This window comes from Podarcis vaucheri (genome assembly GCF_965113315.1).
Source record: "Podarcis vaucheri genome assembly, chromosome: Z".
Classification (NCBI taxonomy): Eukaryota; Metazoa; Chordata; class Lepidosauria; order Squamata; family Lacertidae; genus Podarcis; species Podarcis vaucheri.
This window is the reverse complement of record NC_138758.1, coordinates 16,031,082-16,046,874: the sequence shown is the minus strand read 5'-3', so window position 1 is coordinate 16,046,874 and position 15,793 is coordinate 16,031,082. Positions and strand designations below refer to the sequence as shown.

At 42.1% G+C, this 15,793-nt stretch overlaps 2 long non-coding RNA genes across 2 annotated transcripts in view; one reads left to right on the top strand and one right to left on the bottom strand.

Moving 5' to 3' along the window:
* The window catches only part of LOC309523500, a 31,449-nt gene extending 20,910 nt beyond the window's left edge, over window positions 1-10,539 (bottom strand). Inside the window, exons 1-2 of the long non-coding RNA XR_014215416.1 lie at window positions 10,457-10,539; window positions 2,027-2,554 (exon numbers count right to left, since the gene is read on the bottom strand). This is a non-coding gene — a long non-coding RNA (uncharacterized lncRNA). The remainder of the gene's footprint in view (window positions 1-2,026; window positions 2,555-10,456) is intronic.
* The window catches only part of LOC309523474, a 383,438-nt gene that overhangs the window by 66,345 nt on the left and 301,300 nt on the right, over window positions 1-15,793 (top strand). The gene's annotated exons all lie outside the window — the stretch shown is intronic.

Sequence of the window (15,793 nt, the reverse complement as noted above, 5' to 3'; positions counted from 1 at the left end):
CCCCACGACGGGGTGAGCTCCCGTTGCTCAGTCCCTGTTCCTGCCAACCTAGCAGTGCGAAAGCACGTCAAAGTACAAGTAGATAAATAGGTACCGCTCCGGCGGGAAGGTAAACGGGGTTTCCGTGCGCTGCTTTGGTTCACCAGAAGTGGCTTAGTCAGGCTGGCCACATGACCAGGAAGCTGTACTCCGGCTCTCTCAGCCAGTAAAGCGAGATGAGCACCGCAACCCCAGAGTCGGTCATGACTGGACCTAATGGTCAGGGGTCCCTTTACCTTTATAATACTCGTGGCAGAGAAAATATTGCAAAAGATAAAAGTAAAAATGAGTGGACAGTGTTTAGGACACTGCCCTCCCCGCAAGGACTTGCAGCTATCTCAACCACTTCCTAAGTGGCTCAGAAGTTAGTAAGATGTGTCTTCAGCTGCTATCCAAGATGTGTCTTCAGCTGCTATCCACACCTCCCCCCCCATTGAACAACAGACAATACATACAAAGATAAAAGCAAACAATAAGAACAAAATAATATAAGTCCAACACAAAGTGCTTTTGATAATAAAGTCCAAAGACAAATAAGAATACAGAAGTGAATGAAATGGATACAATTATAAAATTGTAAATGAGATATGAAAACAGCCTTACATTATGCAATGAAAAATACAAGACAAGACAGTAAGAAGGCATTGCACATTTAATAAATAACCCCAAACAGAAGGATCAGTGCCAGTGCTAGTCACATGAAGATTACATACCAAATTATCTGAAATAACAATGACCATGACTTTATTGAACCAGTTATGTAGAGTACAGCATGAAGTGCCTTTCAAGCCCTGAGCAATGACTAATTGAATGGCTACAATAAGATATGCAACTGTTTACATATAAGAGCTGCATTCCCTTTATTAAAAATAGAACACATAGTTTAGGGTCCAGAAGCAATCTTTTACCTGATTTTTGTAATTGCTTGTTTCCAGTGCCTCTCCATAACTTTTCACCTGATGGGCAGTGCCATGTGATGCTGGGTGGGTGTGACCAGCTAGCCTTACCCGGTTAAAAACACAGGGCAAGGCTGGTGCCAGATTCCATAGCTGGTGGAAGGAACAGATATTCCTGAGGGTGGGTGGGAACAGGGAGAAAGATCTAAACCCAGTCTATCTGTCCTACATGGATAAGTGAAGAGAGAATGGCATGGAGCTCTCAACAGAGAAAGAGGAGGGAAACTTCTGCACTCAGCTCCTCCTTCCAGGCTCCAAAACACCATCTGGCTGGCCACTGCGAGAAGAGGTTGCTGAACACTTGGCCTGATGCAACAGGGCTCTTCCTATGTGCTTAACTATAGCAGGCAGAGAGGTGAAGGCATGTGGGGAGGTGGGTGGGTGTAACATGGACAGCAGATATGACTCCATAGTTGTCAGATTAGGAGTCATAGCTATGACACTGCATAGTGGATCCAACCTAACAGTACTGAGTGAAGCCACTTCTCAACCTAATAGAGGTCTTTTAAGATCCCATTTAATTTCCTGAGCACTTGCTCTTTCTTTTTGTTAGGACTCCCTGTTCTTTCATATGAAAGGGCTAGGTACCACTGGGATGACAAAGACCTGCTCACCTGGTGGCCACCACTGAATGGGACCCTGTAGTGCCAGTCTCCCAACAGCTAGAGAAATGGAGATCTGACTCTCCACAATCTCCTCCTCCTCTATTGACCCTCTCTAGAAATACAAAGCTTCTGTGGTATACAAGCAATAGAACTATAGCACAAAACTAAATCAGTTTTGAACAATTTACAAGAATCCTGCTGTTCACCCTAAAAAAAAGTATTGATATATACTCATTCAAGGTTTTTCTATGAAATTCCCTTTAATGAAATTCTCAGAGTAGCTTCAACTGAATGCTTGCAAAGATCCAAAGTTTTGTGCTCATTCAATCTGTATGCTTGCAAAAAAAAAAAAAAAAAAGGTGGGTGCAAAGGGTCCTCTAGCACTGCAGCTCTTCCCCTTCTTTGCCACAAAGCTCAGAAATTCACCTTCAGGTAGTAGATGGAAATGAGGTTGTGTGATGTTCTCAGGACCCAGACAAGAGACTTTTTCCTGCCATGGTTCTCTAAGGATCTTTGTCCCAGCAGAAATGAACATTTCCCACCGCAGTTGCTCTGGTCCCATCCCTGGTGAGAAAAAACAACACTGTTTGGGACTGACATCATTTCTGCTGTTTCCCCATGAAGCTTCAGGGCCTTGGGGAAGGGGGAGGTGGTGGTAGAGCCAGTATGGGATGGTAGTTAGTGTACAGAACTAAATTGGAGGGGGTCACAGGTCCAAATATCCACTTAGCCAGAAAGGTTGTTTAAGAGACCTTGGCCTCGCCTATGTTACAGGGTTGCTGTGAAGATAGAAGGGAGAGGCACCATGTACAAATCAAATAAGTAAAGGTGACCTGTTCTTCAACATTGAGAAAATGTACTCACCCCTTTTGACTGGGTTGAAAGAGATTTAATTTCAAAGCCCCAACTAGCCATCTTTGAAACTCATCTTGTGCCAGTCAGTCTTGGACAAACCTACCTCCCAGAGTTGTGGTGACAAAATACATTAGAGACACTATCCTGAGCTTCACAGAAAATGGGGATAATTAAAAATCTTATTTTGTTTTATTTATTTCACAAAATTTATATACAGCTTGATTGTGATAAAACCTTTAACATTATAATACATTGCTACTGTCATATACAAGACATCAAGTGAGATGGGTTTTCCCACCTCTGCTTCCTGAGGTCTTTCTTCTGATGGAATTGGAAAGTGAACCTCAGATTTTTACAGACTTACTGCAAATCATGTGCCAGAATGCTAAACTACACCCTCTGTTTCTCTCCAAGCCTAGGCAATAGACTTCCTTCTGAAGATTAGTACAATCTCTTCCTCTCTTTTTGCACTTCTGCCTTAAATAGACTTTTGAAAAGTGAATTGTGCTCTGGGCTGTCATGTGTGCCAACTGTGGAATATCCCGGCGTCTTCACATCTGTCAGCTCTTGCCAAGGATGCGTTAAGTGCTGTGATGAATTCTGGCAGCTGCCCACTAATATCATCAGCAAGTTTGTTTGCGGGGAAATAAGTGAAAAGATCCTTGACAAGTGACTGCAATTGCTTGGATCATTAGGCTACTTCATGCACAGATGGAATTGCAACGAAAATTAATAGAAGGTGGCAGGTTCTCGCTTTCCTCCTCCCTTCAGCCCACACTTGGCAATCTTTAAGATGCCTTCTGAAGCTGCCTGGCTGAAGCGACTTACATCTGTGGCTTTTTGCTTTTATGTTGTGGACCCAATTTTGCAGCTGGTTCAACAATAGACTGAGTGTGTCATATTTAAAATGAATGGTGCGGAAAGCTTCTACCTTCATTCAGCTAGACACTTTGCTTTAAACCCCTGGTCCAGGGGTCTAATTTGGCCCAGCAGGGGGTTCCAATTTGGCTCATGTGGCTTTTCCCCCACCAAATCATGTTCCTCATCTGAAGTCACATGTGAAATCAGGTGAGGGGCAGGTGGATACTCAGTTGCCAATGTGCAGTCAGAAGGCTTAACATCCACTTCTGATTGTGCAGTGGCAAGGAAGACTTTCTGTCACGCCCAATCAGCTGATTGGTGGTGAGGGTAAGCCAACTGGAATCGGCTGTGCTACTACCAATCCTCTGCAGGCCAATCCCAAAGGCAGAGTTTGAAGTCAGCACCTATCATTGTGAATTTTGAAGGATGGTTGTGTTTTGGGTTGTGTATTGTTTTGGGAAATGCAAATTAGATAGGTTTGCCTTTCAATGTGAACTGAATCGAATGATGGTTCAGTCTCGTTGCACTGAACTGAGAAAGATGCCAGAGTTAAGCACTGGCTCAAAAGTGAATGATGCTAATCCTTCTCTTCTTACACCACATTCCAGTGTGATACCATGTGTGCTACCCCAACAACGGTAGGCTTCCTGCTCAGAACATTACCACACATACACAAGTTTCTAGGTGCCAAACCAAAGATTTAAGAAAGTGCAAAGCCCTGCTAAATGTTGTTATTCTTCAGAAAATTCCACCAGAATTCCTCAAATGGTTTACCTGTGAAGGAACACTAAAATCTTCTTCAAACTAAGGTTTGATTTCAATACGAAAGCCTGCTGAATGGTAACCACAGTTGCTTTCAAACTGAAGGCCATGTAAAGAACATGTGATCATGTAGCCAATAGTTTGGGGAAATGAGAGTTGTAGTCTATCAACATCTGGAGGCATTCACAATTTCCCTTCATTTGGCCTAAAACAAGGGTAGCTAATATGGTGCCCTCCAAATATTGCCGGCCTGCAACTCATAATTCCCAGCCAGAATGACCAGTGTTCAGGTATGATGGGAGTTGTAGTCCAGTACATAGGCTACTGGTGAATTTCATTTCCATACACATCTGGCATCACATTTGAAAATGAACCTTTGATTTTAACAAGAGTTAGAGATATAGTCGTGAACAATAGATTTATCAGCAGTGATCAGTGATGGTAACCAAATGGTATTTTCTTGTTTAGAAACAATAATACTCTTGAGTACCATGTGCTTGGATACAAAAGACCATGGATTGCTGCCATCTTTATCCCCAGCTTAAACCATCTGCTAGAAAATTCTAACTCCCAGTATGGAATTATTTTTTGTTAGGTTTAAAACTAGACCAGGGTCTAGTGATTCCATCCTATGAGACTTGTCATGATCCCCTTTATTCATCTTGCCCCAGCTGGCTTTCTAGCAAGTGTGTATGCTCTGGGACATGAGGACAGGAACAGTTGGTCCAAGTTATGAAACCAAGGTCAAGGCTAACATTCACTTCCCTTCTGAGTAAAACAGCAGCCGACTAAGCCTAAAATACATGTGTGAGGGAAGGCTGTTCATCAATTACAGTCGGTTAACTTTCTCTCTCTCCCTCTCTCTCTAGCAAGTCTTTGTAAAATTGACACTGCAATTGTCTGCAATTAAAATGCCAGCTGGAACAATAAAAATCTCAGGAGTGAAAATCAGTAGAGTCGATGGACAAAGTACAGCAGACATCTTAAAATTGAGAGGTTTTACTGCCTTATAAAACAAAGTGTACCATGTTGACTAATGCTCAGAATGTAGACACTAAAATCAGGCACTCGTAGACTGTCCCCTGTGAGTCACAAACATAAAAAGTGCAAACAGAAATGCCATCTCTGCTGTCCTTTGATAGTGGTTTCCCCTCTAAAATGAGAATTTTGAAGACCACTTTCATAGTAAGGGATGTGGAAATAAAGTAAAACCCTGGCTTCTAACTTCACCCATCTTGGGAAACTTGGTTTACGTGATAGAAAATAAAGGATGCAAACATCATTTATTGATTACTTATTTAGTAGAGGGTTCTTTTAAGAAGCAAGAATCCACCTTTCCTCTTACATGGCGCTTGGACAAGCTTACGATTAAATAAAAGTGAGACAAAAATACATTAAAATACTAATAACATATTAATAAAAGAAAAATGCCCACAACAAAAACAAATTATAACTGTGAAATGAAAAGCCCATCAAACAGAAGGTGAGCCAAATGATGAGTCTGATCTTGGCAGTGAAAATCTGTACACAAAGGGCCAAATGGAATCACAGGTCACATCCACACCATACGTTTAAAGCATTATCATACCACTTTAATGGTAATGGGCTCCCCCAAAGAATCATGGGAACTGTGCTTTGTTAAATATGCTGAAAACTGTTAGGAGACCCCCATTCCTCTCATGGAACCAAATTCCCAGAGAATGCTAGGTATCGTTGTTGGTGAAGGACTCTGTGTGAGAGGCAGGGAAGGGAAGATCTCCCAGGGCGAGATGCTGGGAAATGAAAAGCAATCTCCCATGTGAGAGCTGAAAGGGTTCACATATTTTTGTGTGGGACAAGAGTTAATATCTACCTGTGATAGAGGACTTTGCATTATTCCTTTCCTTTTTGTTGTTATTTTTGTTTAGATTGGTTCATTTTTTATTGTGATGTATTACGAAAATTCTTAATAATATAATATCTATCTATCATCCATCTATCTATCATCTATCTATCTATCTATCTATCATCTATCTATCTATCTATCTATCATCTATCTATCTATATCTATCATCTATCTATCTATCATCTATCTATCTATCTATCTATCTATCTATCTATCTATATCTATCATCTATCTATATCTATCTATCTGTCTATCATCTATCTATCTATCATCTATCTATCTATCTATCTATCTATCTATCTATCTATCTATCTATCTATCTATCTATCTATCTATCATCTATCTATCATCTATCTATCATCTATCTATCTATCTATCTATCTATCTATCTATCATCTATCATCTATCTATCTATCTATCTATCTATCTATCTATCTATCTATCATCTATCTATCTATCTATCTATCATCTATCTATCTATATCTATCTATCATCTATCTATCTATCTATCTATCTATCTATCTATCATCTATCTATCATCTATTTAATGAGTTGAAGGAAGAACCTGGTATAGCTGGGCTTTATAAAAACTGGATGGCGTCTTCCCATGTCTCTCCCTCTCTTAGTATTGTTTATCTGACTCATTCTTGTGTAAGGAAAGCCACAATAATTGTTTGTTCAGGCATGTACAGCTCTTCTAAGAACAGTTTCAGGTAACCAATTAGTTCATTTAATTACGTTTATACAGAGATCTGGCAAAGATCTCTGAAAACATTGTCACTGTGCCATGAAATACTTTGCCCTCTCTCACATAAAATAAACAAGTATTGGCTTACATTTAGTATTTAATTTCAACAACAGACAGCATAAGGCTGCCTAAAGAAGTCAAACTTCTTTAGATGGAATGGAGCACCTGCCAAATATAATTTAGTGACTCTGCTGGCACACCTTGCTTTCCATTAAAACTACCTTTCAAAGCTGACCAGCCAAAAAACACATGCTATCTGAGATCTATAAAGCTGATCAAGGTATGTTAATTAAACACATAACAACATATTTGTTTGTTTTTTAAAAAGGGGGGGATTGAATCCAGATTTAATCATACTCAAAGTAGACCTAGTGAAATCAATGGGAATTAAGCCTATTGATTTTGCCGTACCTATTCAAATTATGACAAAGTCTGGACCCAGCCCAATAGTTATTTCTTTTCTTCAAATATAGAATGTCTGGAAGTCTAGTAATTCCAAAGCACCTTTTAGACACTGAATTGTGTTCAACTAAGTTTTGCTCTTAATAGACCCAGTGGAATTAATGATCATGACGTTTTTCTGTCCAATAATTTCAATAGGTTTACTCTGAGTAAAACTTAGTTGACTGCAACCCACTCACTTTCAGTGGCATGCAGCTAAGTTCTATATCGCAAGTAACCTAACTTACCTATGTTCACTCATTTCAAAGTGTCTTCTCTCAGTAATGTGTAGTTGAATATCACATTTTGTGCAGAATAAACATGTGGGGATGGCATTGTTGTAGTTTTGAAACAGACTTGTTTTATATTATTATTATTTATTTATTTATTTACAAAACTATATATACTTATGAAGAGAAAGAAGGAAAACGATATCCATCAACGTGGCAAATCCAAGCATGATTAATAAAACAAAACAGGAATGTGAACAAATACCTTCAATTAATTCATAAATTATATACAGTAATATTACTTAACTCAAAGTCAACAACATATACACTGATTAAATAATTTCATTTTCTTTCCCAAGAAATTAGGAAGCTAAAACTATTAATTATCAAACTATCATACTATTGTTGAAGGATTTGTTTTATATTTTAATTGTGGATGTTTAATGTTTTGAAGGAAATGTTCTATTGTGTGTCTTAATTATTTGTGGACATTTTCATATTTGATTTTATGTTTCTGAAATTATTAGAAATGATTTTGGCATGTAAGCAGACAATAAAACAATCAAATAACTGTGGTAGCAGGCTCCACATTTTGACTGGAACATTTGGCCATCCAGATGTTACTAAACTATAACTTCCATCAGCCCCGATAAGCATGGACAATGGCTAGGGATGGTGGGAGTTTTAGTGTAGCAACACCTGCAGTGCCTAAGGTCTCCTACACCTGCATTAGAACATAGGGTAGTCACTTAGAAATCAGCTGCTCAGCACTTATAGCAGCTCTGCTGAGATCAGCTGCACTACAGAATTTCTCAGTATAGTGTATAGCTGGATGGCATTCAACTACCGTATTTTTTGCTCTATAAGACGCACCAGACCACAAGACGCACCTAGTTTTTGGAGGAGGAAAACAAGAAAAAAAATATTCTGAATCTCAGAAGCCAGAACAGCAAGAGGGATCGCTATGCAATGAAAGCAGCAATCCCTCTTGCTGTTCTGGCTCCTGGGATAGCTGCGTAGCCTGCATTCGCTCCAAAAGACACACACACTTTCCCCCTTACTTTTTAGGAGGGAAAAAGTGAGTCTTATATAGCAAAAAATACGGTAATGCACAGAAGAAAAGTCCCTCAAACCTACATAGACAATCAGACCATGTGAGGTTCATGCCACTGGTTGCTAAGCAACATCTCCACCAGTCTTCCTCTTGGCTGGTTGGCTTTAACATTAACAAAACTAACCCTTAAGTCACAAACTGATCTATTCCTGCTGCTGCTTCCAATCCTACCTGCCTGTCAAAATTGCATATGGAGTTGTGCATGCCAGAATGTGTCCGCTGGGGTAGATCTTGATCCCTACCTCTAAGTTATAGGGAAGACATTAGTTCTAATACAATTATAATTAGTCCAATCACAAGGCTGGATAAAGGGGATATTGGAAGTTAATTAACTCAAAATACTGAGTCATTACAGACATTGAGGAAGGTCAATAGCTCAGAGATTGAGCATTTGCTTTGGATGTAGAAACTCCCATATTCTGCTTCTAGCATCTTCTGGTAGGGCAGTCTGAAAACCTGTAGAGCTGTGTGGACAATACTGAGCTAGATAGACCAACAGCCTGACTCACTATTAGCCACTAACATATCAATACAAGTTCCCTACCGTATGGTGGCAAGGTGGTTACAAGAATCATTGGCCAATGAGAACCCACTGCCTGTTTAATGTGATGCCCCTCATGCGGCAGGTAGGGGTGGGGAGCTGCATATTCCATATGGTACCTCCATTTGTGTTGTAGATAGGCACAACAAGAGTCAAACAAAGAGCCAGTACATATCAACCGCCCTCTTTCCACCCATCTCAGTGCACTCCAATTCAATGCAGACATGCAAAAGTCCCACTGACATTAATAGGGCATAAATTAGTCAGAACTAATTGACTTCAATGGGATTTTACTGGATTTGGGCCAGGCTATTTTGTTATTATATGGAGGGTATTATCTGTGTGTGTTGATGTGGCTGTTTCCATATGTGTGAGGCCTGAAACAATTGTCATGGCCACCCTCCAAAGCTCAACAACTTTGCCCCCCCCCCCCGGCCTCAAAAGAAAAGCTCAAAAACTTTTGTGGTTTTTAACTTTTTGAAATATGGCAACCCTAGTCTACATGATTTGATCTATTCTGGTGCCATTTTGAGAGGGAACTTTGTTGTCAATGTAATAGACCTTTTTTCCTCCTTGCCCAGGAAACATATTGAATTGGCACAGCGAATGAACTTTGCACTTTCTCCTTAAGTTAAGACCAGCATTGACACTCCATTTCTTCTCTTCTGATCACTTGAACTAGAAGAAACCCTGTTATAAGCCTGTGTTAGGAGCCCTGCTAGACAGCTAGACAGCTGCATATATCCCTTTTTAATAACCGGTTATGTTACCAACTCCTGTGTGAAGCATGAGTGAGTAATTGGCATTTAGCAGAAAACTCACCCGCTACACATTGTTCCTGCCAATAGCAAACTCAGGTGGTCAAGTGAAACTGTGCCACCCCAAAATAAGGCAGTGTTTTCTACATTCTTATGGGAGCCAAAATTATGTTTGCAAGCAAAATGTAAAATATTTTTAAAGCCACAGGCTGACAAGAACCTGTGTGGTTATGTGACATAGGAAAAACTGAAAGGGAAATTAAAATAAAAGGGAATTAAATTGAAAGAGAATTAAAATAAAGGGGGGGTGAGGAAAGGAAACTGGTTTGCTCAGGCCTCCTAATACCGGGCTGGGGAACCTTTCTAGCTGTCAACTTTCAGATTTGAAAATAAGGGGTCAGCAGCCTCGAAAATAAGGGATCAGCAGCCTCACCTGTCCCGGGGACAGTCTACGGGATATCTAACAATCCGGGCTAGCAGCAGGAAGCAGCGGGAAACGGCGCTGGAATAAGGGAATTTCCCGCAAAAAAATGGGAAGCTTGACAGCTATGGCTGGAGGGCCATATTTATTTCTGCAGGCGGCAAAAACTGGAACAACAGGTGTGACTCTTAGTTTTGTACAGTAGTTTGCTTTCTTGCCATGCAAAAATAGGTTTTCTACATGCCTTCACATTTGCATATCTTCATCCTCCAACTGGAAAAACAAGAGGCATTGCTGCAATTCAGGCCAAAGCACTCAAGGAGGTATAGAGTAGGACTGGTGAGAGATGCAGCCTGGGTAGGGGAGGTGTGGCCTGAGGAGGAGGTAGGTCCTGAAGGCTGAATGGAGAGACTTGGAAGGTCACATTTTGGCTCCCAAGCCTGAGGTTTTCCACCCCTGTCCTAATTGTAGATATCCTGGAAGTAGAATTAGGGTGGTCAGAACTAATAATAATAATAATATCTTTATTGTCATTGCCCCCTCTCGGGGACAACGAAATTACTTGGCTGTTCCATCCACCCAGGTAGGGCACTCCACACAAAATCAAAACAACTATAAAAACACTAATTAAAACAATACAGTATAAAACAGCAAGGAAGATTAGATGACTTTCAAAGTCCAGGCTTCCCATTCAGGGCCGAGATCGCTCTGGGGAAGAAGCTGTTCTTAAGACGGCTCGTTCTTGTCTTCATCGTCCTGTATCTCCGTCCCGACGGCAGGAGCTCGAAGAGACAGTGACCAGGATGCGATGGATCTTTTACTATGTCCAGTGCCTTCCTATGGCACCTTGTGGCATAAATCTGCTCTAAGGTGGAGAGTGGGCAGCCAACAATGCTCTCTGCTGCCTTAACAACTCTGCACAACCCCAACCTGTCCCGGGTAGTACAGCTTCCGTACCACACACATAAGCCATAAGTGAGCACGCTCTCAATGGCACAGTGATAGAAGGCAAGCAGCAGTTTCTGCGGAAGATGGTTTTTCCTTAGAATTCTCAAAAAGTACAGTCTCTGCTGCGCCTTCTTCACAAGTCCCCTTGTGTTGACACTCCAGGACAGATCCTCTTGTAATTCAATGCCCAAAAATCTGAACGTTGTTACCCTCTCCACACAGACCCCATCAATCAAAAGTGGCTGGACATTGCTCTTCTGTCTCCTGAAGTCCACCACAAGCTCCTTTGTCTTCCTTGTATTTATGAGCAAGTTGTTAGCTCTGCACCACTCTGTCAGCCGCTCCACCTCATCTCTATAGTCCGTTTCACCCTCCCTTTCAGAGATGAGCCCAATCACGGTTGTGTCATCTGCAAATTTGACAACCCTATTACTAGGGTGAGCAGCGACACAATCGTACGTGTAGAGAATATAAAGGAGCGGACTGAGTACGCATCCCTGTGGTGTTCCTGTGTTAGTCCTAAGCATACTAGAGGTATAAGGGCCCAACCGAACCCTCTGGGGGCGGTCTGACAAAAAGTCCAATATCCACCCACAAAGTGATAACGGAAGCCCCAGATCTTCCAGTTTAGACATCAGACGTTGTGGTAGAATGGTATTAAATGCCGAGCTGAAATCTAAAAAAAGCAGTCTGGCATAACCCCCCCCCCCGCTGCTCCAAATGTGCAAGAACGGCATGGAGGGCAATCGCCACAGCGTCCTCTGTCGATCTTTTCATTTTATAAGCAAATTGGAATGTGTCCAGTCCCTCTGGTAGGCAGGCAATGACATAATTTCGTACCAGCTTTTCAAAGCACTTCATGATTATAGGTGTGAGTGCTACTGGACGAAAGTCATTCAGATCTTCCGGGTTAGATTTTTTTGCTATTGGAACGATAGTAGAGGACTTTAGGCAGGATGGAACAATAGCCTGGGCTAGGGATCGATTTAAGATCCCAGTGAAAACTCCTGCTAGTTGATCTGCACAGTCTCTCAATACCCTTACAGCTACCCCATCTGGCCCTGTGGCCTTCCTTGGGTTGATTCCCTTCAACACCTTCCTCATCTCTTCTTTTTCCACAGAGACTACTACATTCCTTTGTACTGATGATGGTGATGGTGGTGATGGTGGCAAGGCCTTCACAGGGAGTGGTGGTGGTGGTGGTAAAGCCTCAGCAGGTGTTGCTGCAGATGTTACTTCAAAACGGGCAAAAAAGGCATTCAAATCCTCTGCAAGGGATGCCCCTCCCTCGTCTGCCAGGGAATCCTTGGATTTATACCCTGTTAATTCTTGTACACCTTGCCACACCTGCCTGGTGCTGTTACTTTGTAGATGATTCTCCAGCCGCTGTCTATACGCCTCCTTTGCTACACGGATACCTCTCTTTAAATCCGCTCTAGCTAAGCTGTACAACGACTTATTTCCACTTCTGAAAGCAGTATTTCTTGCCTTTAGCAACCCCTGAACCTCCCTTGTCATCCAGGGCTTCCTGTTTGGGTAGATCTTTATCCGGCGCCTCCGTGTTACATTGTCAGTGCAGAACCTAATATAGTCCAACACTTGCTCAGTATGAGTCTCTACATCCTGTTGGGCGAATACCTCCCAATCGGTGTCATGAAAACAGTCTTGTAGTTGTTTCCATATAGCACCAAAATGCTTAGGACTGGGTATGATAAACAGGTTCAGACCTGGGCCTCTAGCATGACAGCAGGCGAGTGCACAGGTATCACTTCTCAACGCGGCCTCAGCACTATTGATGTCAGTATTCACCAAGGCTACATCAAAGTTAGGATAACATATTCAAAAACAGACCAGTTGTGGAAAGGTGTCATCCTTTCCTTAGATGCCTTCACTTTCAATGGCTCATGCCCTGTGAAGGACACCAGGAGGTTCTTGCGGATAAGACCTTTAGGTAATGGCCCCCTAAGGTAAAGGTAAAGAGACCCCTGACCATTACGTCCAGTGATGACCGACTCTGGGGTTGCGGCGTTCATCTCGCTTTATTGGCCAAGGGAGCCGGCGTACAGCTTCTGGATCATGTGGCCAGCATGACTAAGCCGCTTCTGGTTAACTAGAGCAGCTCATGGAAACTCCGTTTACCTTCCCGCCTATTTATCTACTTGCACTTTGACGTGCTTTCGAACTGCTAGGTTGGCAGGAGCAGGGACCAAGCAACGGGAGCTCACCCCGTCGTGGGGATTCGAACCGCCAGCCTTTTGATCGGCAAGTCCTAGGCTCTGTGGTTTAACCCACAGCGCCACCCCCATCCTAATGGCCCCTACTGGTGCTCAAAAACAGTGTAATTTTATCTCAGCGTCAATTCACTGCATCTCTACGGTGTTCCCATAAGGGAGTGTGGTTGGAACCCTAAAGACTACTCAGGTCACACCTTCCACATTGGTGCTGCCACTACAGCATTTGAATGGGATTTAGAGGCAGAGCACATCAATACTTTTGGGCACTGGTGGTTGATTGCATACAAAGGCAATATCCTCTCATTTAATGTGTTTTTATAATAATCCTCTTCCAGGTACCTCCTGCAATAACGTCTGAATCATGGGCCACAGTATCATGTACTGGGCACAGCAGCATGCTGAAGCAACATCCTGGACCATGCACCTTCATTCAAGAGCCACAGTTATTTGAATGGGGCAGCACTGCATGTGTTAGGGAACACTTCTCCCTACATTGCTGCATGAATTCACTATTTGTGAACCCCCGTCCCCAAGCTCTTGGTTCTCTGGCTGAGCAAGAGTGATTTGGTTTCCATGAAGGATATCAAGCTCATCATGGCTTGATATGCTGAAAGTCTGTGTGCACGGCATCTAGACCTCACAGTCCTCTCATCAGAGCTTCTTCAGTGGCAAGAAGCAAATGAGCCAGCACACACAAACTATTCCCTGTGAAAGATCAACAAGGCATTGTGGGATGTCACTGTGCAACTTAAAGGGCAAACCATTCCCCATCCTAACATCAAATTCGATAACCGGCACTTTCAGACCAGATGGCATTCACTTATCCACCTCTGGAAATGAGCGCTGGGTAAGGGTATCTCTGATTGGTTGCACTTGTAGGTGGTTGGGCAGTGAATCATCTTAAAGAGCCATCTTGAGTGGCAGTTAAGGCATTGAGTGGAATCCTACTCTGCAAGCTTTGGGTGAAGTAGTATGTCACCCTGTACTGAACCAGTGGCGTATTCAGGGTACCCCATTAGAGGGGTCTTAGTGGAAGTCCTTGTCTAGAAGCAAAGCATGGGGCAGATGGGCCATAAAGTTTCCACTGGTGGTCTTATGATGGCTACCTCAGTAGATCAGTGTCTTGAGGAGGCCATAACCTGAAACAGTTTAAGACCTCTAGCAGGAGGCTGGAATGGATATACACCTTTTGCCTGGGCCAAAGTTACGTACACCTGTAATCAATAAAGTTTTAATCCAGGCTGCTGTCTGCTTGAGTTTGTTCTATCACAACTCACCTTATTCACTGGCCAGGGGAAGGTAGCACTGGGACTTGGACTACAATGCCAAAGTTACCTGGAACTCAGTTTGAAAATTACTTCCTGAAGAAATCCCTTTTTAATTTTGTGTAAGCATTTAATAGCAGACAACTATACTTATTAGTGGAGAAAATCTTCATACAAATTAGAAAACATCTGGTAGAACTGCAAATTTGTGCCTGTAGACCTGAATCGTAGGCATCATCAAATAGGTTGGAAGGAATTATAGTAATAATGATAGTATTGCTCCTGAAGCTGAAAATGGCTAATTGCACAGCCCTTTTGAATTGGCAGATTATTTGACTTGCAACAGCTCTTGTACATTTGCATGATTCAGGAACGATTAGCTCCCTTTGCAAAATCAGTGCTGGTCTTTTAGCAAAACCCACATTCAGGTAGAGAGTGATTGATTTACTTCCAAGGGGGGAAAGTTTGTTTATTTTCTTGGTGAGCATAGATCCAATATAAAGCCTGACATCTCATGGAACTGAAAACAACAATCAAAAGATGACTAGCTATACTTTTTTACAAACAGAAACTGTTTCCACTGTGCATATACTTGAGGAGCAGTTGTTTACAAGTAACGATGAATTTCAAAGCTGAATTCAATTTTCCTTTCCTTTGACACAAAAGATGTGTTCAAAGTAAATAAGGAAAGAGTGTAGGAATGAAATTATTCGGCTGTCCAGAGGGTAGTACATGAATTACAGCTACACTAATAGCAACTTTTGTTTCTTTAGATGACAGCAGGTATGAATTTCTGAATTTATTCCATTACAATTGAATGAAAAATTTCTCTCGGAGAGTGGAGCACTGATGTTACATCCATCACAGTCTGATGGGTTTTGCTCCTCACAAGCACATAAAAAAGGTGTGGCTTGAACAGCAAATCTACAAGTACTGAGACAAATTTTAAAGAGCACTAGAGTGGTGCTGTGGGTTAAACCACAGAGCCTAGGGCTTGCTGATCAGAAGGTTGGCGGTTCGAATCCCTGAGACCGGGTGAGCTCCCATTGCTCGGTCCCTGCTCCTGCCAACCTAGCAGTTCGAAAGCACGTCAAAGTGCAAGTAGATTAATAGGTACTGCTGCAGTGGGA